The sequence below is a fragment of the Arachis hypogaea genome, chromosome 4 (genome assembly GCF_003086295.3).
Source record: "Arachis hypogaea cultivar Tifrunner chromosome 4, arahy.Tifrunner.gnm2.J5K5, whole genome shotgun sequence".
In the NCBI taxonomy this organism is placed as follows: Eukaryota; Viridiplantae; Streptophyta; class Magnoliopsida; order Fabales; family Fabaceae; genus Arachis; species Arachis hypogaea.
The window spans coordinates 24,749,516-24,759,877 of NC_092039.1; the positions used below are offsets into that span (position 1 = coordinate 24,749,516).

At 42.6% G+C, this 10,362-nt stretch overlaps 2 non-coding genes across 2 annotated transcripts; one reads left to right on the top strand and one right to left on the bottom strand.

The window, feature by feature from the left end:
* Window positions 1-848: 848 nt before the first annotated feature.
* Window positions 849-956, bottom strand: LOC112799272 (small nucleolar RNA R71). The gene has a single exon (XR_003200847.1). It is a non-coding gene; the product is annotated as a small nucleolar RNA R71 (small nucleolar RNA).
* Window positions 957-10,041: 9,085 nt separating this feature from the next.
* On the top strand, window positions 10,042-10,149 carry LOC112798585 (small nucleolar RNA R71). The gene has a single exon (XR_003200191.1). It is a non-coding gene; the product is annotated as a small nucleolar RNA R71 (small nucleolar RNA).
* Window positions 10,150-10,362: the final 213 nt, after the last annotated feature.

Here is a 10,362-nt window from a genome sequence, read left to right on the forward strand (position 1 = left end):
CTGATTTCAAAATCTTTTTCAAAAATCACTTGATTTCTTTTCCACTTTCATTTTCGAAAATCAATTAGTGTTTTTCAAAAATGTTTTCAAAATCTTTTACTTAATTGTCAAAAATTACTTCCCTTCTTCTCACATCCTTCTATTTATGGACTAACACTATTCTTTAATGCAAAATTCGAACTCCATCTTCTTTGATAAGTTCGAATTTTCTACTTCTGTCTTCTACTTTTCTTTTCCTCTGACACCTCAAGGAATCTCTATACTGTGACATAGAGGATTCCACATTTTCTTGTTCTCTTCTCTTTCTTATGAGCAGGAGCAAGGACAAAAGCATTCTTGTTGAGGCTGATCCTGAACCCGAAAGGACCTTGAAGCGAAAGCTAAGAGAAGCCAAGGCACAACTCTCTGTAGAGGACCTGACCGAATTCTTCAAAGAAGAAGAACACATGGCAGCCGAAAACAACAATGCCAACAATGCAAGGAAGGTGCTGGGTGACTTTACTGCACCTACTCCCGACTTCTATGGGAGAAGCATCTCTATCCCTGCCATTGGAGCAAACAACTTTGAGCTTAAGCCTCAATTAGTTTCTCTAATGCAACAGAATCGCAAGTTCCATGGACTTCCACTGGAAGATCCTCATCAGTTTTTGGCTGAGTTCTTGCAAATCTGTGACACTGTCAAGACTAATGGGGTTGACCCTGAGGTCTACAGACTTATGCTATTCCCTTTTGCTGTAAGAGACAGAGCTAGGACATGGTTGGACTCTCAACCTAAAGAAAGCCTGGACTCTTGGGAAAAGCTAGTCAATGCCTTCTTGGCAAAGTTCTTTCCACCTCAAAAATTGAGTAAGCTTAGAGTGGAAGTCCAAACCTTCAGACAGAAGGAAGGAGAATCCCTCTATGAAGCTTGGGAAAGATACAAACAATTAATCATAAAGTGTCCTTCTGATATGCTTTCTGAATGGAGCATCATAGGTATTTTCTATGATGGTCTCTCTGAACTATCCAAAATGTCTTTGGATAGCTCTGCTGGAGGATCTCTTCATCTGAAGAAGACGCCTACAGAAGCTCAAGAACTAATTGAAATGGTTGCAAATAACCAATTCATGTACACTTCTGAAAGAAATCCTGTGAACAATGGGACTAGTCAGAAGAAAGGAGTTCTTGAGATTGACACTCTGAATGCTATATTGGCTCAGAATAAAATATTGACTCAACAAGTCAATATGATTTCTCAAAGTCTGTCTGGAATGCAAAATGCACCAAGCAGTACTAAGGAGGCTTCATCTGAGGAAGAAGCCTACGATCCTGAGAACCCTTCAATGGAAGAGGTGAATTACATGGGAGAACCCTATGGAAACACCTATAATCCTTCATGGAGAAATCATCCAAATTTCTCATGGAATGATCAACAGAGACCCCAACAAGGTTTCAACAATAATAATGGTGGAAGAAACAGGTTTAGCAATAGCAAGCCTTTTCCATCATCTTCTCAGCAACAGACAGAGAGTTCTAATCAGAATAACTCTGACTTAGCAACCATGGTCTCTGATCTGATCAAAACCACTCAAAGTTTCATGACCGAAACAAGGTCCTCCATTAGAAATTTGGAGGCACAAGTGGGTCAGCTGAGCAAGAAAATTACTGAACTCCCTCCTAGTACTCTTCCAAGCAATACAGAAGAAAATCCAAAAGGAGAGTGCAAGGCCATCAACATGGCCGAATTTTGGGAGGAAGAAGAGACAGTGAACGCCACTGAGGAAGGCCTCACTGGGCGTCCACTGGCCTCCAATGAGTTCCCCAATGAGGAACCATGGGAATCTGAGGCTCAAACTGAGACCATAGAGATTCCATTGGACTTACTTCTGCCATTCATGAGCTCTGATGAGTATTCTTCCTCTGAAGAGGATGAGTATGTCACTGAAGAGCAAGTTGCTAAATACCTTGGAGCAATCATAAAGCTAAATGACAAGTTATTTGGAAATGAGACTTGGGAGGATGAACCCCCTTTACTCACCAAAGAACTGGATGACTTGTCTAGGCAGAAACTGCCTCAAAAGAGACAGGATCCTGGAAAGTTTTCAATACCTTGTACCATAGGCACCATGACCTTCAAGAAGGCCTTGTGTGACTTAGGGTCAAGTGTAAACCTCATGCCTCTCTCTGTAATGGAGAAGTTAGGGATCTCTGAGGTACAAGCTGCAAAAATCTCACTAGAGATGGCAGACAACTCAAGAAAACAAGCCCATGGACTTGTAGAGGATGTTCTGGTTAAAGTTGAAGACCATTACATCCCTACTGATTTCATAGTCCTAGAGACTGGGAAGTGCATGGATGAATCCATCATCCTTGGCAGACCCTTCCTAGCCACAGCAAGAGCTGTGATTGATGTTGATAGAGGAGAGTTGATCATTCAAGTGAATGAAGAATCCTTGGTGTTTAAGGCCCAAGGATATCCCTCTGTCATCATGGAGAGAAAGCATGAAGAGCTTCTCTCAAAGCAGAGCCAAACAGAGCCCACACAGTCAAACTCTAAGTTTGGTGTTGGGAGGCCACAACCAAACTCTAAGTTTGGTGTTGAACCCCCACATTCAAACTCTAAGTTTGGTGTTGGGAGGTTCCAACATGGCTCTGAGTATCTGTGAGGCTCCATGAGAGTCCTCTGTCAAGCTACTGACATTAAAGAAGCGCTTGTTGGGAGGCAACCCAATGTTATATTTTATCTATTTTCTTTTGTTATTTTATCTTTTTTTTGTAGGTTGATGATCATAAGAAGTCACAAAATCAATGAAAAAAGCAAAAACAGAATGAAAAACAGGAAGAAAAACAGCACACCCTGGAGGACGCACCTACTGGCGTTTAAACGCCAGTGAGGCTAGCTGTTGGGCGTTTAACGCCCAGTCTGGCACCATTCTGGGCGTTTAACGCCAGAAAGGGGCACCAGACTGGCGTTAAACGCCAGAAAAGGGCAAGAAGCTGGCGTTAAACGCCAGAAATGGGCACCAGCCCGGCGTTTAACGCTAGAATTGGCACAAAACGAGATTTTGCTTGCCATTTGGTGCAGGGATGACTTTTCCTTGAAACCTCAGGATCTGTGGACCCCACTGGATCCCCACCTACCCCACCATTCTTTCTCTTCTTCTTCACCCATTCACCAATCACCTCAACACCTCTTCCCCAAAAACCCTTCACCTATCAAATCCCATCTTTCTCTTCACCACTCACATCCATCCTTCATAAAACCCCACCTACCTCACCATTCAAATTCAAACCACTTTCCCACCCAAACCCACCCTCAAATGACCGAACCCTACCCGTCCCCCTCTCCTATATATACCCTCCTTCACTCCTTCATCTTCACACAACATACACACCACTTCTCCCCTTCTTGGCCGAAAACAAAAGCCATTCCCTTTCCCCTCATTTCTTCTTCTTCTACTCTCTTCTTTCTTCTTTTGCTCGAGGACGAGCAAACTTTTAAGTTTGGTGTGGTAAAAGCATTGCTTTTTGTTTTTCCATAACCATTTATGGCATCCAAGGCCGGAGAAACCTCTAGAAAGAGGAAAGGGAAGGCAAAAGCTTCCACCTCCAAGTCATGAGAGATGGAGAGATTCATTTCAAGGGTGCATCAAGACCACTTCTATGAAGTTGTGGCCTTGAAGAAGGTGATCCCTGGTGCGCGAAATTGTGAACAATACTTTTTCACAACTCTCATAATCCCCGGTCATGAACCCCAAAAACTTGGTAGCTCAATACCATGGCATTACACAACTTCGCACAACTAACCAGCAAGTGCACTGGGTCGTCCAAGTAATAAACCTTACGCGAGTAAGGGTCGATCCCACGGAGATTGTTAGTATTGAAGCAAGCTATGGTCATCTTGTAAATCTTAGTCAGGCAAACTCAAATGATAATGGTGATGAACGAAAATAACACAAAGGTAAAGATAGAGATACTTATGTAATTCATTGGTAGGAACTTCAGATAAGCGCATGAAGATGCCTTCCCTTCCGTCTCTCTGCTTTCCTACTGTCTTCATCCAATCCTTCTTACTCCTTTCCATGGCAAGCTTAAGCAAGGGTTTCACTGTTGTCAGTGGCTACCTCCCATCCTCTCAGTGAAAGCGATTGCATATGCTCTGTCACAGCATAGCGGAATTCATCTGTCGGTTCTCAATCAGGCCGGAATAGAATCCAGTGATTCTTTTGCGTCTGTCACTAACGCCCCGCCCTCAGGAGTTTGAAGCACGTCACAGTCATTCAATCATTGAATCCTACTCAGAACACCACAGACAAGGTTAGACCTTCCGGATTCTCTTGAATGCCGCCATCAGTTCTCGCCTATACCACGAAGACTCTGATCTCACGGAATGGTTGGCTCGTTTGTCAGACGAGCACTCGGTTGTCAGGCGATCAACCATGCATCGTGCAATCAGGAATCCAAGAGATATTCACTATGGCCTTGATTGCTTGTAGAACAAGAGTGGTTGTCAGTCACTTTGTTCATGGGTGAGAATGATGATGAGTGTCACGGATCATCACATTCATCAAGTTGAAGAACAAGTGATATCTTGGATAAAGAACAAGCGGAATTGAATGGAAGAACAATAGTAATTGCATTAATACTCGAGGTACAGCAGAGCTCCACACCTTAATCTATGGTGTGTAGAAACTCCACCGTTGAAAATACATAAGCATGAGGTCTAGGCATGGCCGAATGGCCAGCCTCCCAATGATCTAAGAACTAAAATGTCCAAAGATGATCTAGAGATCTAAAGTGATCAAAAGATTTAAAGTGATCCAAAGATTTCTAATACAATAGTAAAAGGTCCTATATATAGAAAACTAGTAACCTAAGGTGTACAGAGATGAGTAAATGACATAAAAATCCACTTCCAGGGTCACTTGGTGTGTGCTTGGGCTGAGCAATGAAGCATTTTTCGTGCAGAGACTCTTCTTGGAGTTAAACGCCAGCTTTAGTGCCAGTTTGGGCGTTTAACTCCCATTTGGGTGCCAGTTCCAGCGTTTAACGCTGGGATTTCTTGAGGTGACTTTGAACGCCAGTTTGGGCCATCAAATCTTGGGCAAAGTATGGACTATCATATATTGCCGGAAAGCCCAGGATGTCTACTTTCCAACGCCGTTGAGAGAGCGCCAATTGGGCTTCTGTAGCTCCAGAAAATCCACTTCGAGTGCAGGGAGGTCAGAATCCAACAGCATCTGCAGTCCTTTTTGGTTTCTGAATCAGATTTTTGCTCAGGTCCCTCAATTTCAGCCAGAAAATACCTGAAATCACAGAAAAACACACAAACTCATAGTAAAGTCCAGAAAGTGAATTTTAACTAAAAACTAATAAAAATATACTAAAAACTAACTAGATCATACTAAAAACATACTAAAAACAATGCCAAAAAGTATACAAATTATCCGCTCATCACAACACCAAACTTAAATTGTTGCTTGTCCTCAAGCAACTGAAAATCAAATAAGATAAAAAGAAGAGAATATGCAATGAATTCCAAAAACATCTATGAAGATCAGTATTAATTAGATGAGCGGGGCTTTTAGCTTCTTGCCTCTGAATAGTTTTGGCATCTCACTCTATCCTTTGAAATTCAGAATGGTTGGCTTCTTTAGGAACTCAGAATCCAGATAGTGTTAATGATTCTCCTAGTAAAGTATGATGATTCTTGAACATAGCTATTTATTGAGTCTTGGCTGTGGCCCAAAGCACTCTGTCTTCTAGTATTACCACCGGATACATACATGCCACAGACACATAATTGGGTGAACCTTTTCAGATTGTGACTCAGCTTTGCTAAAGTCCCCAATTAGAGGTGTCCAGGGTTCTTAAGCACACTCTTATTTGCCTTGGATCACAACTCTTTATTTCTTTCTATTTTTTTTCGTTTTTCTCTTTTTTTTTTTCTTTTTTTTCCGATTTTTCTCTTTTTTTTTTTTGAATAGTAATGCTTTTTCTTGCTTCAAGAATCATTGTAATGATTTTTCAGATCCTCAGTAACATGTCTCCTTTTTCATCATTCTTTCAAGAGCCAACATTCATGAACCACAAATTCAAGATACATATGCACTGTTTAAGCATACATTCAGAGAACAAAAATATTGCCACCACATCAAAATAATTAACTGTTATAAAATTCAAAATTCATGCAATTCTTCCTTTTTCAATTAAGCACATTTTTATTCAAGAAAGGTGATGGATTCATAGGACATTCATAACTTTAAGGCATAGACACTAAGACACTAATGATCACAAGACACAAACATGGATAAACATAAGCATAAAATTCGAAAAACAGAAGAATAAAGAACAAGGAAGTCAAGGAACGGGTCCACCTTAGTGATGGCGGCTCTTCCTTGCTCTTGAAGATCCTATGGAGTGCTTGAGCTCCTCAATGTCTCTTCCTTGTCTTTGTTGCTCCTCCCTCATGATTCTTTGATCTTCTCTAATCTCATGAAGGATGATGGAGTGTTCTTGATGCTCCACCCTTAGTTGTCCCATGTTGGAACTCAATTCTCATAGGGAGGTGTTTAGTTGCTCCCAATAGTTTTGTGGAGGAAAGTGCATTCCTTGAGGAATCTCAGGGATCTCATGATGAGTGGGATCTCTTGTGTGCTCCATCCTCTTCTTAGTGATGGGCTTGTCCTCCTCAATGGGGGTGTCTCCCTCTATGTCAACTCCAACTGAATAACAGAGGTGACAAATGAGATGAGGAAAGGCTAACCTTGCCAAGGTAGAGGACTTGTCCGCCACCCTATAGAGTTCTTGGGCTATAACCTCATGAACCTCTATTTCTTCTCCAATCATGATGCTATGGATCATGATAGCCCGGTCTATGGTAACTTCGGACCGGTTGCTAGTGGGAATGATTGAGCGTTGTATGAACTCTAACCATCCTCTAGCCACGGGCTTGAGGTCATGCCTTCTCAATTGAACCGGCTTTCCTCTTGAATCTTGCTTCCATTGGGCGCCCTCTTCACATATGACTGTGAGGACTTGGTCCAACCTTTGATCAAAGTTGACCCTTCTTGTGTAAGGATGTTCATCTCCTTGCATCATAGGCAAGTTGAACGCCACCCTCACACTCTCCGGACTAAAATCCAAGTATTTCCCCCGAACCATAGTAAGATAATTCTTTGGATTCGGGTTCACACTTTGGTCATGGTTCTTGGTGATCCATGCATTTGCATAGAACTCTTGAACCATCAAGATTCCGACTTGTTGAATGGGGTTGGTAAGAACTTCCCAACCTCTTCTTTGAATCTCATGTCGGATCTCCGGATATTCACCCTTTTTGAGTGAAAAAGGGACCTCGGGGATCACCTTCTTCAAGGCCACAACTTCATAGAAATGGTCTTGATGCACCCTTGAGATGAATCTTTCCATCTCCCATGACTCGGAGGTGGAAGCTTTTGCCTTCCCTTTCCTCTTTCTAGAGGTTTCTCCGGCCTTGGATGCCATAAATGGTTATGGAAAAACAAAAAGCAATGCTTTTACCACACCAAACTTAAAATGTTTGCTCGTCCTCGAGCAAAAGAAGAAAGAAGAGAGTAGAAGAAGAAGAAATGAGGAAGAGGGAGATGGTGGTGTGTTCGGCCAAGGAGGGGGAGAAGTGGTGTTTAGGTTGTGTGAAAATGAAGGGTTGAAGAAGGGTATATATAGGAGAGAGGGGGGTAATGGTTCGGCCATTATGGGTAGGTTTGGGAGGGAAAGTGGTTTGAATTTGAAGGGTGAGGTTGGTGGGAATTTATGAAGGATGGATGTGAGTGGTGAAGAGAAAGATGGGATTTGATAGGTGAAGGGTTTTTGGGGAAGAGGTGTTGAGGTGATTGGTGAATGGGGGAAGAAGAGAGAGAGTGGTGGTGGGGTCCTGTGGGGTCCACAGATCCTGTGGTGTCAAGGAAAAGTCATCCCTGCACCAAATGGCATCAAAATTCACGTTTTGAGCCAATTCTGGCGTTAAACGCCGGGCTGGTGCCCATTCCTGGCGTTTAACGCCAGGTTCTTGCCCTTTCCTGGCGTTTAACGCCAGTCTGGTGCCCCTTTCTGGCGTTAAACGCCCAGAATGGTGCCAGACTGGGCGTTAAACGCCCAACTGCTAGGCTTACTGGCGTTTAAACGCCAGCAGCATCTTCCTCCAGGGTGTGCTATTTTTCTTCCTGTTTTTCATTCTGTTTTTGCTTTTTCAGTTAATTTTGTGACTTCTCATGATCATCAACCTACAAAAAAAGATAAAATAACAAAAGAAAATAATTAAACATAAAACATTGGGTTGCCTCCCAACAAGCGCTTCTTTATTGTCACTAGCTTGACAGAGGACTCTCATGGAGCCTCAGAAATGCTCAGAACCGTGTTGGAACTTCCCAACACCAAACTTAGAGTTTGAAGTGGGGGTTCAACACCAAACTTAGAGTTTGGTTGTGGCCTCCCAACACCAAACTTAGAGTTTGACTGTGGGGGCTCTGTTTGGCTCTGTTTTGAGAGAAGCTCTTCATGCTTCCTCTCTATGATGACAGAGGGATATCCTTGGGCCTTAAACACCAAGGATTCTTCATTCACTTGAATGATCAACTCTCCTCTATCAACATCAATCACAGCCCTTGCTGTGGCTAGGAAGGGTCTGCCAAGGATGATGGATTCATCCATGCACTTCCCTGTCTCTAGGACTATGAAATCAGTAGGGATGTAATGGTCTTCAACTTTAACCAGAACATCCTCTACAAGTCCATGGGCTTGTTTTCTTGAGTTGTCTGCCATCTCTAGTGAGATCTTTGCAGCTTGCACCTCTAAGATCCCTAATTTCTCCATTACAGAGAGGGGCATGAGGTTTACACTTGACCCTAAGTCACACAAGGCCTTCTTGAAGGTCATGGTGCCTATGGTACAATGTATAGAAAACTTCCCAGGATCCTGCCTCTTTTGAGGTAGTTTCTGCCTAGATAAGTCATTCAGTTCTTTGGTGAGCAAAGGGGATTCATCCTCCCAAGTCTCATTTCCAAATAACTTGTCATTTAGCTTCATGATTGCTCCAAGGTATTTAGCAACTTGCTCCTCAGTGACATACTCATCCTCTTCAGAGGAAGAATACTCATCAGAGCTCATGAATGGCAGAAGTAAGTCCAATGGAATCTCTATGGTCTCAGTTTGAGCCTCAGATTCCCATGGTTCCTCATTGGGGAACTCATTGGAGGCCAGTGGACGCCCAGTGAGGCCTTCCTCAGTGGCGTTTACTGCCTCTTCTCCCTCCCAGGATTCGGCCAAGTTGATGGCTTTGCACTCTCCTTTTGGATTTTCTTCTGTATTGCTTGGGAGAGTACTTGGAGGGAGTTCAGTAATTTTCTTGCTCAGCTGACCCACTTGTCCTTCCAAATTTCTGATGGAGGACCTTGTTTCAGTCATGAAACTTTGAGTGGTTTTGATCAGATCAGAGACCATGGTAGCTAAGTCAGAGGTATTCTGCTTAGAGCTCTCTGTCTGTTGCTGAGAAGATGATGGAAAAGGCTTGCTATTGCTAAACCTGTTTCTTCCACCATTATTGTTATTGAAACCTTGTTGAGGTCTCTGTTGATCCTTCCATGAAAGATTTGGATGATTCCTCCATGAAGGATTATAGGTGTTTCCATAGGGTTCTCCCATGTAATTCACCTCTTTCATTGAAGGGTTCTCAGGATCATAAGCTTCTTCCTCAGATGAAGCTTCTTTAGTACTGCTTGGTGCATTTTGCATTCCAGACAGACTTTGAGAAATCATATTGACTTGTTGAGTCAATATTTTGTTCTGAGCCAATATGGCATTCAGAGTGTCAATCTCAAGAACTCCTTTCTTCTGACTAGTCCCATTGTTCACAGGATTCCTTTCAGAAGTGTACATGAATTGGTTATTTGCAACCATTTCAATCAGTTCTTGAGCTTCAGTAGGCGTCTTCTTCAGATGAAGAGATCCTCCAGAAGAGCTATCCAAAGACATCTTGGACAGTTCAGAGAGACCATCATAGAAAATACCTATGATGCTCCATTCAGAAAGCATATCAGAGGGACACTTTCTGATTAATTGTTTGTATCTTTCCCAAGCTTCATAGAGGGATTCTCCTTCCTTCTGTCTGAAGGTTTGGACTTCCACTCTAAGCTTACTCAATTTTTGAGGTGGAAAGAACTTTGCCAAGAAGGCATTGACTAGCTTTTCCCAAGAGTCCAAGCTTTCTTTAGGTTGAGAGTCCAACCATGCTCTAGCTCTGTCTCTTACAGCAAAAGGGAATAGCATCAGTCTGTAGACCTCAGGGTCAACCCCATTAGTCTTAACAGTGTCACAGATTTGCAAGAACTCAGCTAAAAACTGATGAGG